Source organism: Nycticebus coucang, chromosome 3 (genome assembly GCF_027406575.1).
Source record: "Nycticebus coucang isolate mNycCou1 chromosome 3, mNycCou1.pri, whole genome shotgun sequence".
Lineage (NCBI taxonomy): Eukaryota > Metazoa > Chordata > Mammalia > Primates > Lorisidae > Nycticebus > Nycticebus coucang.
This window is the reverse complement of record NC_069782.1, coordinates 120,184,748-120,204,171: the sequence shown is the minus strand read 5'-3', so window position 1 is coordinate 120,204,171 and position 19,424 is coordinate 120,184,748. Positions and strand designations below refer to the sequence as shown.

The 19,424-nt window shown below is 40.6% G+C and overlaps 1 protein-coding gene and 1 non-coding gene across 7 annotated transcripts in view; both read left to right on the top strand.

The window, feature by feature from the left end:
• The window catches only part of HTR7 (5-hydroxytryptamine receptor 7), a 330,604-nt gene that overhangs the window by 1,229 nt on the left and 309,951 nt on the right, over positions 1-19,424 (top strand). The window lies entirely within an intron of this gene.
• LOC128582822 (U7 small nuclear RNA) lies at positions 1,283-1,344 on the top strand. Its single transcript, XR_008379252.1, has one exon. It is a non-coding gene; the product is annotated as a U7 small nuclear RNA (small nuclear RNA).

Genomic DNA, 19,424 nt, shown 5'->3' with positions numbered 1-19,424 from the left:
GGGCTGGGCTTGAACCCGCCACCTCCGGCATATGGGACCGGCGCCCTACCCGGAAGTCTGCTTTTTACTGTTAGGCAACGCTGTCGGTATTTGGCAAGCCTTTCTCGCTGTTTGAATAGTCGGTGCTAGCCTTTTATCGTGTTCCTTGGGGATCGTCTCTTGAGAACACCCCCAGTGGAGTAATTGAAACAGTCTGACCGTCTATTAGGGTTGGCTGGGGGAAAAATGGTCCTGCCTCGTGTTGGACTAGGAGACCCCTCCAGCCCCATCCCCATCCCACCCCAGGAAATTTTGAAATGGAGATTCCCGAGTTTCGAAATGTCTAGTCTTTGGCTCTAGAAATATCACGTAAGTGACAACCTGAAGTATGGTCTCAAGGCGCTTTGACCATAGAACAACTCTGTTTCAATTGAAATTGAAACAGCAAACCTTAATATTCACAGTAAAAAATTTTGTTGGTGTTTAAAAACCAGCACAGAAACTAGTGTCCTGTTGTTTTTAATGATACAGAGAAGTGGTTGCTTATTTTCTTAGTGGATCTACAGAACCTTTAAATGAGTAGACCTTTCAGTATAAGAGAAATAATTGATACCTTTGGCACTTAAAATGACAATGCCTCAAAGGATGGTAGCATGAAACTGAGATTTTCCTTTTTTTCTCTTTGAAAACACAGCTATTTGTGGTTTGTTGATGTTTAAAATGTGCTGCTATTTTACTGCTTGACCAGGGTTTATAATTAGTAAAGAAAGGGAATGATAGGAAAGGGAATGACTTCAAGAAAAAGAAATAAATTGTATCTCCATTTATTTAATGATTTAAATCACTTTAAAAAAAATTGATCCTGCCATTTTCTATGACCTGGTAGGAGCTTCTGACAGCAAACAGGGAATTATTTCAAGAACACAGCACGAACTCCCTACGTGAGAATATTAGCACCAAAGCTGGCAACTGAAATTCTGAATTACTGTAGTTAGGACAACAAAAACTGGAATCACTTGAAACTCTTAGCATTGTTCTAAATTTACTTGATAAGTATTAACTTTGTTTAGGGTACTTTTCCTGGCCATCTTGTCTTAATAGGACTTTAAATACAACTCCCTTCCCTACCTTTGTAATGAGCAAATTCTAGTACAGTATTTAGGCCTAAAATCTTGGCTCTATACTTTTGAGATATATGTTGTCTGCCTTGTTTCACTCAGGAGTTATCTTTTTAAAAGGCAGATTGTTGGCTAGCTAAGAATTGCTTAGGACAATAAAATAGGCAATTGAAAAACTGATAATCCAGTGTTACTGTTCTTTTAGAATTAGTCTAGCAGGTTTTCTGATCCTTGCCAGAAAATCCCCCCAAGAACTGTCTTTAGTTCATGTACAGGAATCACAGTGTGATCTCAGATAAGCATTAATGTCCCCAAAATAACAGAAGCACTGGCTGTCTTAGAAGACAAATGTGCTGTTTATTTATCATTGATCAATTATGAAATTTTAAATATGGTTATAAATTTATTGCTTGCAGCATAAATTGTTTTTTTGTTTTATTACTCTAAGTTCCACTTAAAAGGACTCCCTTCACACAAGATGCTTAGTTTTGGCTGGCTGAGCAGTCAGATTTCTGTGCTTATAATTCATGTATATACTTGCTATGTATAGCGAGTACCCTCTCCAAAGTCCTGTTGCCATGGCCAGACTATAAATGCGTATGTTTTTGTCATTTTTTAAATAGCTTTTATACAGATTTTTTTACTTGCCATCTTTTAAATGTGTACTTTTTATACAGACTATCAATCTTGATCATTTTCTCTGTCCTATTAAATCCTATTTGCATTATTTTTTCAGTGAGGATTTGTTGGTGAAAAAACCTTTCGGTTCTTGTCTGTAAATGTTTTACCTTCATTTTTTTTGGCCAGGGCTGGGTTTGAACCCACCACCTCCGGCATATGGGACCGGCGCCCTACTCCTTGAGCCACAGGCGCCACCCGGTTTTACCTTCATTTTTGAATGCTGTTTTCACTGAATAAGGAATTCTGTATTTTCAGAGTTTTTTCTAACACTTCCTTTTATTTTGTTTTTTTAAACTAACACTTTAAATATAACATTATTTCATTGTCTTTAGACTTTCATCATTTCTGTTGAAAAAACCAGCCATTAGCCAAACATTATTATTATTCTATTGAGGATAATGTGTCTTTTCCCCCCCCTCTGGTTACTTTTAGCATTTTGTCTTTGTCTTTAGTTTTTATTAGTTTTTCTGTGATGTTTCTAGGTGTGGCTTTATGATTTTTTTGTTGCTTAGGTACTGTTAACCCTATTTGAGGTTTCTAATGATTTTTGTATTTGTATTTGATATGTTTAATTAGTTTTCTCTTATCTCCTCAAATACTGTGATTACTGTTCAATTCTTTCTCTCTTCTGTGTCTCCAAATACAAGGTCTGACAATTAAGTTCCTGAGCTCATCCTAGAAAATGTGTTACATGTCTCCTTGCTGAAAATCACTATGGTTACCTTTGAAGTACTTCCCTTGGGAAGCTAGGCACCAATGCCAGCATTTAATCCACCCTTCAAAGCAATTTTGGAACTCTTTTTTCTGGAATGGAATGGCCATCAAAGCTGTCATCAGACGGCACACAAAAACACATAACAATAATGAACACTGCTCACCAAGACACCACCACACATTGACATGAACATAGCTAGGAGACTCTGATACACCAAGGTTATGAAATCTTACTGAGTTGTTTGTACAGTGCTGCCAACATAAGTGCACCCTGAACTTAATTGTCAGGGTCTGTATGACTACAGGTCTTATGGTTATTCCAGGAAAAGAATTCCCAAATTGCTTTGAAGTGGGCAGTAGGTGCTGCTGGTGTTGGTGCATAGCTGGTGTTGGTCACTTTGAAGGTGACCATAGGGAAATTCAGCAGTGAGATAGGTAGCACTTTTTCTAGGATGAATTTGTGAACTTAATTGTCAAGCCTTTACATATGTATTTTAGTCCTTTTTACTGTATTACACATCTATTACAGTATTTTCTATATTTTCCATTTTCCTTTTTTTTTTCCTCTGTGTTTCAGTTTTGAAAGATTTTTGACCTGCCTTCCAATTTATTAATTGTCTCTTCTGGTATGTCTAATCTGTTCAGTGTTATCTATTGAGTATTTTTAATTTCAGTGATAATATTTTACAGTCCATTTGTTCTTTTAAAAATTCTAATACTTGGCTTGGCGCCCGTACCACAGTGGTTATAGCACTGGCCACATACACCGGGGCTGGTGGTTTTGAATCTGGCCCAGGCCAACTGAACAACAATGACAACTACAACAAAAGAATTGCCAGGTGTTGTAGCAGGAGCCTGTAGTCCCAGCTACTTGGAGGCTGAGGCAAGAGAATCTGTTAAGCCCAAGAGTTTGAGGTTGCTGTGAGCTGTGATGTAACGGCATTCTACCCAGGGTGACATAGTGAGACTCTGCCTCAAAAAAAAAAAACAGAAAACAAACAAAAAAAAAACTAATACTCTGGCGAAATTCTCTACCTTTTCATCTAGTTTTTTCATCTTGTAATGTTTTGATTGTATTAGTCATTGTTAGACTCTTTGTCTCCTAACATCAATATCTGAGTCACTTGTGGTTTCTTTGGGTATCTGTTTCCCCCCCTCTTGATTTTTGGTCTATGTCTTGGCATGCTTGGCAAATTTGGACTGTGTACTCATCATTTTGTATGAAAAATTTTAGATGTTGTGGATGATGTTATTTTCTTTCAGAGAAAATTGCTACTAAGCAGGCGTAGTGGAGGACTGATTGTGTTAATCCAATTAGGGACTGAGCTAAATGTAGGCTACATTTTAGTTCTGATGAAGCTCTGCCCCTGGCAGATGCCTCTTTCTGGGGTGTAGCCTTCTTGAGATTTCAGCTGTGAGCCTGGGGTGTTCTCAGTGCCCTTCCCGCCTGGCTAGTTCAGAACTTTAACTTTTGTCAAAACTCTCACTCAAAACCTTTTGGGAGTTTTCTTCATGATTTCTTAGTCTCCTTATACAGTTTCAGAATTCAGCAAATATTTTAAGGGAAATACCAGACACATGCTGGGCTTAGTTTTCTGTTGTTTCTTTCACTAGGATCTTGGCCTCTCACACCACTAAGTTTGTTCTATCTATCCCTAAGAGACTGTCAGAAGTTCTTGTCGTGTCTTTGCTTCCTGATGGCAACTCTACTGAGGCTATTCTCTGTATCCTTAGCCCTCTTTCTCCTTTCCTAGTTTAGGCAAATGCCCCAAGGGAGGAGAGTGAGTAGAATTTTGACTCACATCTCTATGGTTCTGTCTTCTTCCATATTTTGTCCCCTTAACTCCTGGTTGTCTCAATAGTTCTATAATATCCTTAAGAAAATGTACATGTGTGAGTATGTATGTATTTGTGCTTTCTTTATTCAACTTTTTTAGTTGTTCTCAACAAAAGCATTGGTCTGGCAGGGGTCCTTAAACTTTTTTTTTTTTTGTAGAGACAGAGTTTCACTTTACTGCCTTCGGTAGAGTGTCGTGGCATCACACAGCTCACAGCAACCTCCAACTCCTGGGCTTAGGCGATTCTCCTGCCTCAGCCTCCCGAGTAGCTGGGACTACAGACGCCCGCCACAACGCCCGGCTATTTTTTTGTTGCAGTTTGGCCGGGGCTGGGCTTGAACCCGCCACCCTCAGCATATGGGGCCGGCGCCCTGCTCACTGAACCACAGGCGCCGCCCCTTAAACTTTTTAAACAAAGGGCCGTTCACTGTCCCTCAGACCATTAGAGGGCTGGACTATAGTTTAAAAAAAAAAACTGTGAACAAATTTCTATGCACACTGCACATATCTTATTTTGAAGTAAAAAAGTAAAACGGGAACAAATACAATCACACCGCTGCATGTGGCCTGCAGGCCGTGGTTTGAGGACCCTTGGAGAAGCATTAAACAACTGCATCATTGCCAGAAGTGGATATATGCCTGAAATGTTTTCAATACATATATACTAATCTAGAAATTTGATCATGTAAATTTCCTGCTTAAAACCTTTCATTGGCTTTTTATTTCACTTGTGATATAATGCAACCTCTTTAGCACATGCACGATGTCCATGATTCGTCTCTACCTCACTCAACTTGGGTTTTTTTTTTTTTGAGATAGTCTTGCTTTGTCACCCTGGGTAGAGTGCCACGGCTTTAACTCACAGCAACCTCAAACTCTTGGACTCTAGCGATTCTTTTGCCTCAGCCTCCCAAGTAGCTGGCACTACAGGTGCCCACCACAATGCCCAGCTATTTTTAGAGATGAGGGCTTGCTCTTGCTTGGGTTAGTCTCGAACCTGTGAGCTCAGAGAGTCCACCTGCCTCAGCCTCCCAGAGTGCTAGGATTACAGGTATGAGCCACTGCACTGGCCTACCTCACTTGACTTGTACCACTTTGTGTCTTGTTCCCCACATTCCAGTCATATCAACGTTTTTTAGTTTCTCAGTCTTAACAAAAACTCTTTCCTATGTCCATTCCCCTTCATGAAAACCCAACTAATATATTTGTGAAACTATGAATTTCATATCTAAAGCTCTGTTCCCTAACATGTATTTCTAACCCCCTTCACATTTTCTCTTGTTTTGAGACAGTGTCTCTCTGTCTCCCAGGCTAGAGTGTAGTGGCATCATCATAGCTCACTGCAACCTCAAATTCCTGGGGTCAAGTAGTCCTCCTGCCTCAGCCTCCCAAATAGCTGGGACTACAGGTACATGTTACCACGCCTGGATAATTTTTCTATTTTTGGTAGAAAATAGAAACCACTCAGGCTGGTTTTGAACTTTTGGCCTCAAGGTATATTCCTCTTTAGGCCTCCCAGAGTGCTAGGATTATAGATGTGAGCTACTGTGCTTGGGCCCCTAATATGTATTTCTTTGGTTCCAAGTTGGAAAGCATAAAGGTGTTTAACCCTCTAGACTGGCAATAATTAAAAATGTCTGAAAACTACTAAGTGTTGTTGAGGATGTAGAGTTTTTCAACTTTTTTAATCTCATGGCACACTTGAACCTATAGTTAAACTTCTGTGGCATGCTTAAATTATGTTGATACAAAAAAAGAGTAAAAAAAAGGAGTATGCTTACTGTGCTTTGTACGTCTTTCAAAAATAATTCAATTAATGATCTTTAAATATTTTTGTGGCACACTTAAGATTCTTTCATGGCACACTGGTTGAAAATCACTGATGTAGAACAAAGAGAAGTTTTATGTGTTACTAGTGGGATTGCAAATTGGTGAAACATTTTGAAAATAGTTTGGCATTATCATGTAATGTTAAAGATGCATATACCCTCTGGCTCTATTATTTCATCACTCAGTCTGTAACACAGAGACGCTTATCACCCAAGATTTCTTTTTTTGAGACAGAGTTTCATTATGTTGCCCTCAGTAGAGTGCTATGGCGTCACAGCTCACAGCAACCTCAAACTCCTGGGTTTAAGGGATTCTCTTGTCTCTCTCTTGTAGCTGGGACTACAGGGACCCGCCATAATGCCTGGCTATTTTTTGTTGCAGTTGTCATTGTTGTTTAGCTGGCCCGGGCTGGTTTTGAACCCTCCAGCTTCAGTGTATGTGGCTGGTGCCCTATGGGTGCCGAGCCACACCCAAGATTTCCATAAGAATATTCACAAACTTGAAATCTCAAAACTTGAAATACTACATATGCATATCAATAGTAGGATGGATAAATAAATTGTGGTATATTCACACAATAGAATGAATACTATTCAGGAGTGCTCATCAGATTTGAATGTGTATCAGAACTACTTGGAGAGCTTATTAAAACACCAATAGCCAGGCCTTACCTGAAGAGTTTCTAATTATGTAAGCCTTGGGTAGGGCCTGAGAATTTTCATTTCAAATGCATTTTTAGGTGATCTGATACTTCTTATCTTTGGACCTTACTTAGAGAAGAACTATTGTGATACAGCAATGAAAATGAACAAATTATAACTAAATGCAGCAACCAAATGAGTCTTATAAAGTAATTTGAACAATTTTTTCCGTATTAAAATTTTGAAACATATTTAAAAGTCCAGAGTATAATGAACCTGATGTAGCTATTATCCAGCTTCTATAATGATATGTTTATGGCCAATTTATTCAACATATCCTTTGCAATTCCTCTCTGCTCTCATTATTTTAAATCAGATTTGAGATCTCATATTAGTTCAGATGTCATATTTCACTGATAAATAATTTGGGTTTACAAACAATGCTGAGCAGAAGTATAAACAAATACAAATGGATAGTGATTTCATTATATAAAAATTTGAAATAGACAAAAACATTGTTAAGGGACATACATAAGTGTTAATATCATGAAGAAAAGGAAATGTATGTCATAAGAACAGGTATAGTAATTACTTCTAGATGGGATGGAGATGGTGATCAGAGAGGGATGCTTCTGAGGTAGTGTAATTCTCTTTTCTTCTCTCTTTTCTGCTCTCCCTTCCCTCCCCTTCCTCTCCTCTCCCCTCCCCTCCTCTCCCTCCCCTCCCTTGTCCTCTCCATTCCCTTTCCTGATAGGTTCTCCCTCTATTGTCCAGGCTAGAGTGTAGTGGCATCATCATAACTCTGTGTAATCTCAAAGTCATGGGCTCAAGGGATCCACCTGCCTCAGCTTCCCAAGTGGCTGGGACTACAGTGCACACCACTACATCCATCTAAGTTTTCTATTTTTTTGTGGAGACAGGGTCTTCCTCTGTTGCTTAGAATAATCTGAAACTCCTGGGCTCAAGCAGACCTTCCAGCTTGGCCTCCCAAGGTACTAGGATTACAGGCATGAGCCACTGCACTTGGCTTTGTTCTTTGCTGACTGGAGAGGTAATTACATAGGGGCTGATCTTTAAAATTACTGTTGATGTGTCCATGCATATTTTAGGCACTTACCTGTGTATGTATTTTGTTTTATAATAAAAGGGACAACAGTATTTATTTGGTGATATCTTATGAGGTCAATTTGGATTTACGTCAGGTGTAGGATTAATCTGAGGAGATGTAGTTATTATTTTAATGCTAGCAACAACTACTAGTTTTTAGCTTCATGTATGAAGGCAGGGGCCATCTTTGGGTTGTTCATGATTACAGAAACTCATGTACCTCATTTGCAAGAGCCATAATCTTTAGTCCTGACTGGTATCTGGCGGAAGCCTTCTTTGCCAGGTACTATGACTCATTGCCTTCAATGATTCGAGTTCTGCTTTTGATCTTAATTTTGCTGTGATCAGCAGTGAAGGGTGCATTCTAGCCTCTATGGATTGCTTTCCTCTTTGAAGGTAGTCATCCTTGCTTATCTCTAAAATTAATATTCAGCTTTTATGTATTTTAAGAATTGATAGACTCCTCTTCTAGCTCTGCTAGGGGAAAATGAGAGGAAGGAAATGAAACAGGTCTTCTGCCCTATTCTTTTGTAAGGTAACACTTCTCACCAACTTTTGTTCATGTTAATTAAGAAGGAGTAATACCTCAGGGTAACAACTCATAGATATTTTAAAGTTTTATTATTTACGGACTACTTGCAAATGCAGAAATCTCCTTTGGTCCCACCTGTAACATGGTGAGGTGGGCCTTATTATCCTGACTTTATGTGGGAAAACCCTGAGGCTCAGAGGGTGGAAGTGACTTGTCCAAGGACACACACTTTGTGTGGATGAAACTTGTATTTCAGTATTATTTAGAAACCATGTGTTTATATATGTGTGTCTATGTTTAAGGAAAATCATAAAAGTTGTGACATGGACCACAGTAAAGGAGATAAGTCCTGATTTAGGTCTTCTTTTCATTTATTTATTTATTTTAATATTTTGATTTTAATTGACAAAAAAAATGGCATATATTTGTGGAATACAATGTGATGTTTTGATATATATTTATAATGTGTCCATTCTTTCTCTCCACCTTGTTCCCAAACCCCTTCTTCCCTTTCCACCTTCCTGGAAGGTGTACATCCTTCAGCTACTTTCTGAAGGCTGACCCATCTGCTTTCTTCTCCTAGGCACGGTTCCTGCTGACCCCAGCCTAATTCAAGTACCGAGGAGACAGTTTTGTGAACCTGGTCCTAGGGCGTGCTGCATTGCTTCTTCTGTGAGTAGGTTAGGGAAGAAAATGCTCAGGACATCACTGGGGGAGGCAGATGTCTAGGAAGGAGCAGCAGTAGAGATCTGAATTACCAGATGGGCTTTGAGTCCTTCTGTGACTGCCTTCCCCAGCTGTGGCTGCCTGTTCCCCTCTGCAAACTCAGCCCCTGGTCCCAGCCATGAAGACCAATCTTGCCCTTAGAGGAAATTTTTTTTTATTAAATCATAAACACATAGATCATGTATACATTAATGCATTTATGGGGTTCAATGTAATGATTTCATATAGAATTAGGAATGCTTACATCACACTGGTTAATACCTGATTTAGGTCTTAAAGAAATGTTTAAATGGACTGGTCATAAATAGGCCTTTTCCTTCATTCCAGGAAGGAATAGCAGATGCCAAGAGCTTGGAAGCAGAGAACCAGTCTGAGTGAACACAGAGAGGGCACAGGAAAACTTTCTAAGTGTGGAAATAGCATAGAACATGCCCCAGTCAATGAGGCTTTGTCCCTTGCTGCAGAAAACTGCTGGTTGCCTATCCCAACTTGCAGATTCCCCTTCCTTCTTAGTTACGGAGCTTTCCCCTTTTGACCTGGAGATATGGCTGCCCAGAATAAAGACTACATTTCTGAGCCTCTCCTGCATCAGGGTAGCCAAGTTACTAAATTTGGTCTAAGAGACGTTAGTAGAAGAATTATGCTTCAGCTTCCTGGAAACTTCCTTCAAAGTGATTGGTGTGTGATCTCTTCATTTTGACCTTTCTTTCATTTTGTTGCTTGGAATATAAATATGGTAGCTAGAGATCCGGCTGTCTTGGTGAAGTTGTACAATAAAGGGTGATGCTTGGGAAAGAGGAGCAATATGCTAAAGGGGTAGCCTGGATCCTGGAGGACTGTCAACTCTGCAGGATTGCTGGAACCCTGAACTGATACTGCAGTGTTTACCAGACACAGTTGAACTTACTCTCAAATGCTAAACCTAAGTATGTGTTGGGCATACCTAATCTAAAATTCTAAAAGTCTAAAATTCAAAACCCTGCCCAAATTTGAAACTTTTTGAGGACTGACATGATATCACAAGTGGAAAACTGCACATCAGATCTCATGTGATGGAATGTGACACTAAATTATCAAAATATTGTATAAGATTATTGTCAAGTGATGGGCTTATGAAACACATTTCATGTTTATTTATTTTATTTATTTTTTTGAGACAGAGCCTCAAGTTGTCACCCTGGGGAGAGTGCCGTGGCATCAGAGATCACAGCAACCTCCAACTCCTGGGCTCAAGCAATCCTCCTGCCTCCGCCTCCCACGTAGCTGGGATTATAGGCACCTGCCACAATGCCCAGCTATTTTTTGGTTGCAGCCATCATTGTTGTTTGGTGGGCCCGGGCTAGATTCGAACCTGCCAGGTCAGGTGTATGTGGCTGGCGCCTTAGGCACTTGAGCCACAGGCACCAAACCTAAATTTCATGTTTAGACTTGAGCCCCATCCCCAAGATATCTCATTATATTTATATGCAGATATTTCAAAGCTCAAAAAACATTTGAAACCTGAAATACTTCTGGTCCCCAGCATTGAGGATACGGGCTACTCAGCTTGTATCCATTTCTTCCCCCATCTGCTCATCCTTTCTGCAGGTGTCCAAATATGCTTCCCCAAACTTCATTGAGTAGGTGTCACTGTGTCATTTTTCTTTGGAAACTTTTTAGGGGTAATGTTGCCATTCATGTGCTTAAGTTTCTAGTCACTTTGCACATAGCATGTAATCTAATCTTCATGACAGTGAAGCGCAGTCTTCCTTGTAAGGGTGTTTCTTGAGTGTGGAGCTTCCGTCCTTGAAAAGTGACTCTGCTGGCCGGGGATGAGTGAGACATACATATATGCACATACTTAACCCTGTTCTGTAGATGAGGAAGCTGAGGAAATTCACACTTACTGTATGTGGCAGGCACAGCATCTGAATCAAAAGCCTGTAATGTTTCACTATGTCATTGTAGCCATTGCCGCTGTATGAGGAGGATGTTGTTGGGATGGTATTCAAGGCCCTTTATCATTTGATTCGAGTCCCTTATAGCTGACTAGCTGACTCAACACTATATCAGTTCTCACTTAAATTAGTTCTAACTAATGCTTTTACCCCCTGCTGTCCCAACTTGTTTCCCTTCCAAGGTTTTCATCAGTCTGCACCTAGTTGCTTTGCTAGACATGTGAGTATCAGTTTTTGAAACTTACCACCCCAACCCCTCACTCATACCTGCTGATCCCCAAGTCCTGCTGGTTGTGTCTCTTTATTCCCCCGTCCACCCAAACAACTCAATCTGAGCCCCTGTCCTCTTTAGATTAGACTACTTAGAGTAGCCTCCTAAGGGTTTCCCTGTCTCTGTCCTTGGTCCTGTTAATGCGGGGTGTACAACCCTAGCTTCACTTTAGAACCACTTGAGCAACTTAAAAACAATGTCAATGTTGGGGCCCCTTGCAAGATCCTTATGTATTGATGCCAGGGTGGGTCTTGGCATTAGTGAGTTTGAAGCTGTCCCCCAGATGATTCTAACAGGCAGCCAGAGAGAGAACCCTAAGTTGGCATCATATTTAAAACATGCAAATGTGACTATATTTATGGTCTCAAACTTACCTGCATGTTAGAATCACCCAGGAATCCCCTCAAAATTCCAAAGCCCTGTCTGTACCCAAGACTAATTAATTCATAATCTCTGGTGTGGGACTCAGACATCCATTTTTTGAAGCTCTCTGGTCTAACAGATAGGTGAGTTGGGCACTGCTAGTTCTTGCTGTTCTCTTGCCTCAAACTCTTTAACAGGTTCCATCACTCTTGGGAGAACAGCTTAAATCTTTAATAAGGCTTAAAAGATTGTATGATCTGGTTTCTCTTTACTCACTAAATCGGGGATTGGCACACTCTTTTTTTAATAAAGGACTAGGTAGTAAATATTGTAGGCTTGTGGACCACATTGTCTCTGTTAAGACTCCTGTAGTAGCTTGAAATCATCCATAGATAATATGCAAATGTGTGGGCGTGTCTGCATTCCAATTGAACTATTCATGGGTACTGAAATTTGAATTTTGTACGTATAATTTTGACATTGTGTGAAATAGTATTTTTTATTTTCTTCAACTATTTTTAAAATATAAAAAACATTCTTAGCTGGAAGATCTGAACAAAGATAGACTGGAGTCAGATATGGCTCTTTGGGAATTGGCCGAATTCTGCCCTAGATTCAATTCAATTCAATTCTCTCTCCATCTTTCTTTTCTACCTGCCCACCAACTAATCATCTAGCTGCTTCCCCTCCTCCCCTACATTTTGGCAACTCTCCTCTTCTTTCAGTTACTTGACATTTTGATGTTCAAGGCCTGCATATCTCTCTTTACTTCTTCCCTGGAGTTTGGCTGCTGGGTAATTTTTTGGGGGAGGCAGGACCTTCCTCTGTCACCCTGGCTAGAGTACTAGGGCATCATCCTAGCTCACTACAACCTCAAACTCCTGGGACCAAGTGATCAACCTGCATCAGCCTCCTGAGTAGCTATTAGCGGGGATTCCAGGTCACCAGGCCTGGCTATTTATTTCTTCTATTTTTTGTAGAGATGGGGTGTCATTTTTGCTCAGGCTGGTCTTGAACTCCTGGCCACAAGCTATCCTCCCATCTCAGCCTCCCAAAGTGCTAGCACGATAGGGGTAAGTCATGGTGACGGGCCTTTGGTTGGGTAATTCTTGTCACTCTTCAGACAGATCCTTGAGTAGATGTTACTGTCTCATGTAAGCATTTCTGGAATCCCCTGACTGTCTTAAACAGGCTTATAACACCTTGTACTTTTTTTTCCTGGCATTCACCTCAATTTGGAATTAATGGTTTATAAAATTGACTGTAATGAACAAATGATTTGTGGGATCTGCACACTCACTAGCATTACCTGGGCCTATCTTGTTGGAGACTGCATGCTGAACGCCCATCATAGTACTTGGCACACGGCCGGTGTTCACTTAATCTTTGCAGATTGACTGTGGAAGGAAGGAAGGGAGGAGAAGGGCAGGAAGAAGAAAGAATGGCCCCTCTGATTCTCAAATCCACACTTCTGGCTTTGACTTCTTATCTTCCAGCTTTCTACAAAACATTTCTCTTGGTGACAGTGGAGAAGTTTACCTGGGAAACCAAATTAGGATCAGGAGACTGGTGAAAACAGAAGCATCATGGAGGCAGTGGGACAGTCCCAAGGGATGGTCTCATCATGGCATAGTAGGCTGGTGAGTCACTTTCTGCTATCACGCATATGCAGAGCACTGACGTTAGCAGAGCTTCCAGTGCTGTGAGAACCTTTGCAGCTCAGAGCCAGGAATCTGCCCTTTATTATCATCAGTACTGTGCTGTGGAGCAGGGTGAAATGAAGGCCAAATTGAATGAAAATCCCAGAACCTTTTTCTTTTTCCTTCAGTGAATAAACACATTTTTGACAATGCCCACATTCCCCAGGAGGAAAGCCATGGTGTCAGGCATGAAGGCATTCCCCAAGTAGGGCAGCATGAAGTTATAATCTATAATTACCATATCATAGATCTATTCTTATAATGACCAGATAGAGCTCTTCCTGCACAGGTTTGAGATGGAAACTGAGAAGTGAGCTCTAATAGTGAGGCTCTGCAGGTGTGTGTATGTGTGTGTGTGTATGAGAGAGAGAGGGAGAAAGAGAGAAAGGGAAAAAAAGAGAGAGACATAGATACAGGAAGGAATGGAGAGAGGGAGGAAAAGAGTGAGAGAGAGGAAAAGAAAGCTAGAGAAGATGATAGCACTGAGATTTATTTAATAAGGAAACCTTTATTGTTTGCCTACTAGATATTTAAGTATTGTGGGGATACAAAGATGAGTGAAGACACAGCCCCGTCTTCAAGATGTTATCTAGTTGAGGGTAAATTAAGATGACTTTGTTCACCTATTAGAAAATTTAGAGCTTGCAAAAGTTAGGTGATAGATACTGCTTTACAGTCAATTCTTGTGTGGTATGACCTTTCTTGAAGGAGTTAACAGTTATTTAACAATTGTCTTATAGCACTTCTGTCAGTAAAGACTCAGGTAGGTACTCTCTGGTCTGTGCAAATAACCTTTCTGTGTCTGAAGAATTCTTAAGGACTACTGCCAATGGTGGCTCCTAGGTCAGACCTAAGTTCTTAACTCTTCTGATGTTGTGTGTTGAAGTAAATAATGCCAGTCTTACTTGTGAGTCCTGGAAATTGTTGTAGAAGTACATTATTAATTTATATTCATTTGTAAGCAGGGAACTTAACCAACTTTTCTTCATAATCCTGGTTCCCAGATAAACATGTAATACAAGCTTAACAAACATCTCTTAGAGGAATGGGCATTAATTACTGGAGGATGTCTATCTCTGGGGGCTTAGCAGCTGTGGCCTTTTGGGGGAACATCTCCAATGCATCTATTCGGGAAGCTTTATTTTGTCATTTAGCCCATTTTCATTATAGCCTGCGTTGTGATTCCCATTCCTGAGCATTCTGTATTTTTGGGCATTCTGATAATATTTTCTAGTCTTTCAAAGAGAGGCAGCTGTATAGCTTTCTCCTTTCCAAATGGTTCTTTCATCTGGACCATCAGGCAGAACATCCACCTAAAAGGGGCTATCAATATTTATAGTTAAACATGGGGAATCTTAAACGCACATGCTCCAATCCATTCATAATCAATCTGCTTCAGCTGCCTGAATATTTCAGAATTTTATTTTGGGAAATATATATTCTGTATATTTGGATTGAAAAAGTCTCTCCTGTTCGCCATAAAAGTCTTTGAAAATTCCTCCATGCTATTAAATGCATTGCCTTGCAGTCTTATACTTGATAGTTTTCTGGATACTATAGGTCCCTATACTCTGACATCCTTTCTGGGTCACAGAGGTGATAACTGTTTATTAGAAACTCCCTAACATACTAAAATTGCCTTTTCTTAGTATGGGAATCCTAGAGGATTCATCTGTTCACTTCTTCAGTGTTTATTGACTGCCTAATCTTTATCAGTTACTCTTTATTCTCCTCATCAAAGCAAATAAGATCTTTGCTCTCTGGGATCTTATATTCTAGTACGAAGAAACAGTATAAAACACTGACACAGACACATACACACACTTCATTGTAACAAATGCCACACAGAAAATTGGAAAAGAGCAATTTGTTAAAGTCAATGATTATGGGAGGCCTTTCTGAGATGACATTTACACTGAGATGTAAATGACACAAAGGAGCTGGCTATGTGAAGATTGGGAAGAAGAACATTCCAGGCATAGCAGCAGCTGGCACAAGGGCCCTGGCTCAGTGTGATTGGAATATAGTGATCAGAGAAAAACCTGGAAGGAGGTGAGATTAGAAAAATGTTGTGATTTATATTGGGATTCAGGCCAGGTAAAGAGTTTGGATTTTTATTCTTAGTGCAGTAGGAACATTGGAGAATTTGAAGCCAAGGGCGACACGGTCTCATTTTTAGTTTTAATGGTTCATTGTGGTTACTTGGTAGTGAATAAAATGGAGAAGGATGAGAATGAAATCTGGGAGACCCATGGGAAGGCTTCTCTAGTTGTTGCAGCAAGAGATAATTGTAGCTTGGACTAAGTTGGGATTAGTGAAGATGGAGACAAGTGGATATATTCCAGATCTGTCTGGGAGGTATGTTAGCAGGACTTGAGGGTGGGCTGGAAATGGGGGGTCTGGGACTGAGTCATGGAGGACGATTCTTGTTATTTGGCTCAAAGAGGTCAGTAGATGGTGATGCTCTTTACCAAGATGCATAGGGATAGATCGTTGACAAAAATGAAGAGTTTTCTTTTGAATGATAAGTTTGATATCAGTAGATATTCTGATATGAGAGTCTAGAATTCCAGAGAACAATCAGGACTAGAGTTACAAAATTGGGTGTCACTGCAAATGATATTTAAAGCCATGGTTTTGCAGAGAGTAGACAGGAAAAGGGAGATAAAATGTTTGGAAGTAAGAGAAAGAGCTAGCCAAGTTTAAAAGGGAGTGATCACTGAGAATGAGGACTATCTGGTGAGTGTGCTGTCATGGAAATTAAAGGGAAAATGTTTTGACAAAGACATGCTATAATCAATTTGGTGATCGTTATTGGTGACCTTGTGAAGAGCAATTTCAGTGAAGTGGTAGAATGGAAGCCCAAGTGGAGTGAGATGAAGAGCAAATGAGAGGAAAGCAGCAGAGGCAACTAGAAAGAACTCTTCTAAGAAGTTTGCTGATAAGCCCTTGTCCTAAAGGCCAGGGAACCTAGATTCCAGTCCTATATCTGCTGCTTTATGCCTCCAAGATAACTGTGTTCCTTATATACCAAATGCTGAGGTCATTGGGATAGATAGTGTTCATTTTGTGTTGCTTAACAGAATATATTGTACAATAAGTACTGAGTGTTTTATGAAGAAAAGATGTTTGTTTAGTTTACAGTTCTGGGGGCTGGGAAGTCCAAAACCATGGTACCAGCACATGGACCTTTTTGCTGTGCCATAACATGGCAGAGAGTACACACAGTGAAAAGGCAAGAGCAAGAGAGCCAGAGAGAGCTGGCTAATGAACCCATTCTTGTGATAGAGACATTACTCCGTCATTAGGGTGGAAGGATTAAGTTTCCGACACGTGAACTTTTAGGGGACATATTTAAACCCTAACATTGTTTATGTACATATCTTAAATCCTGTTTGACTTCATTTAGTCACTCCTACTTCCTAACACAAAGCTCTAACACACAGTAGATGCTTAATCATTTTAGTTGAATGGATGGAAGTATTAATGAATAGAGTAGAAACAGTTTAGGCTTGAGAACACGTCTATAGGCTTATACATACTAGTGGTGATGCAAAAATATTTCTGAGTGGGTAAACATGTGGGTAGAGTAGGGAAACTGGGGCAGGAAAGGTTAGAGACTGGGGTTGTTTAGACAAAGGTTCTCCTAGGACTGGGGAAGACCTAGGATTACGGTCCAAAGGCACAGAGAGTTCTGTCAAGGCAGAAGTCAGGGAATAGGATGCAGGAGCTTATAGGTTTGTGTCTGATTTCCTAACAGTGACCTTACAGAAGTCATTATACCTGATCTCCAAATCTCATTTCTCATAATGAAAGAGATATGTCTGCAGGGTTAATGTGAGAATTTAATGAGATTATATCCATGAGGAGTTTAGCCAAGAGCCTGACTCATTTAAGGACCCACCAATAGCTAGCACTGTTAATATTGTTTTACACTGAGCTGCCCTAGGGGGTTGGGTTCTGCCAGCCAGTCAAGGCAGTTCTCTGGGATTTGAGAGTTGTTTGAGTGGAACAGCTTGCTGATGCCCTTCCTGACTCTCTTTTTTTCCTCCTACAAGGAGATGTCAATCAAGTTTACCTTCAGAAAAAGCCTATATGGGGTCTTAATGAGGCTTCAGTAAATGCCATCCTGCCTCCATCCTGATTGCTTCCTGCACTTCCCTGGTGGACTTCTTGATGGCACATGTCCTCCCTTGCTTCCATGCCTTTCCCTTGTCTGCCTATTTCCTGAAAACTCTTTGAGATCCAGCTAAAGTGTTATGGTCTCAGGAAGCTATCCCTGACACTTCAGTCTGCGTTAGGTGTTCCTCTTAGCCTCTCCCTTAATACTCTGAGCTTTCTTTTCTATTATCGTCATGCTGAATTTCAATTATTTATATTTCTCTGTTCCTTATATACCAAATGCTGAGGTCATTGGGATAGAGGTATCTCATTCATCTCTATTTGCTCCCAGCTCCTATTGGCATGTGGAAGGTGCTTGATAAAAATTTGCTGGATGAGGGAGGGAAGGGGGGAGAGAAGGAGGAAAGAAGGAAGAAAGGAAGGACTGTTTTATTTAGTGGCGTTCTGGGTATGAAATAGGTAGACAGGGGAATGCGAAAGGGGGACATAGAAATTGTACCTTTGATGACCCAGTTCTGCCTTGGCGGGCTTGTTTCTTCCCTGCCATGTGGGGACCTCATCAAACCTGCCAGGACCATTTATTCTGTGACGTTGAAGGCACAGCTCTGCCGTGCATGATTTATGAAGGTACTGTTGAGTTCTTTCCTGGGATGTTCTATCATTAAGGTCTCCCTATAAGGGTGGTCAGTTTAATAGAGTTTTACCTGAATAGCTCCTTATGTGAGTATCCCCAGCAGCCTTATGGGGTTAGCTTCCAAGCCCCAGAGGCAACTCGAGACACTACAGTATGATGGAATCCACTACAGCCACAGATATTTCAAATATACCTGCACAAAATGGGAAATCATTTGATGAGCTCTATCTCCAGAACCTCCCCAAATACACATTGTTCATACATCTTGGGTGAATCAAAGGCATTTTTACATTCCCACAGTGTTGTCTTTATTTTTCTTCCAGGGAGTAGCTCTGACCCTAAAAGATTCCTGGAAGGATGTTATATTCTCCCCAGATATCACATGTATGCAGCCTTGAGATAGCCTGTAAAAGTGGCCCCCAATTCTTCTCATTTCTATTTGCACACTCCTTTGAAGTGTGATCCTGCAGCCCTTCCCACACTGACTTTAGGCTTGTCTTATAACTTGCTTTGGCTGATGAGACTTCAGCTAACTGGATGCAAGCAGAGACTTGAAGAGGGAGGTGCTTGGGATTTTGCTTTCTTTTGCTGCTTTTGGGAACCTTGTGACTGGTGGCTACCATGTGAAGAAGCCCAGGCTGGATAATGAGAGAGCCATGGCCTGGTCATGCTATTTCCTTGGCAGCCGGTTGCCAGTCAGGTAAATGAGGTTATTATAAATTATCCAGACACCAGCAGATCTATCCCCTGACCACAGACACATAGAACACCCATCCTGGACCAGAACAATGTCATTGGCTCACAGAATAAATGGTTGTTGTTAAACCCATAAGGTTTTGGAGTACTTTGTTGCATAGCAAAAGTTAACTGATACAGCAAGACTAGTGATTTTACCTTCCTCTCTCCTGAATTATGTTTCCATATTGATTTGCCATATCATGGAAAAAGTCTATAATGTTTTCTGGATGGTTGTTCATGAATGAACATCTAGGTCATCTCTCTGGTGAACTTTGGATACTCCAAGGGCAGTGTCTACCAGATTAATAGGGTTTGCCTACCTAAAGCCTAGCTCAGCACCAGGCACCAAGAATGCACTTTGGAAAGGTGGATGAGCAAGACGAATGTGTAGAGCTCAATATTTGAATCTTGGTTTCTGTGTCACCAGTAGCCCCTTTACTTATTTCTTCCTCACTCCCCAGTTAGTTTATATAAAACCAGATGTTTGCTATGT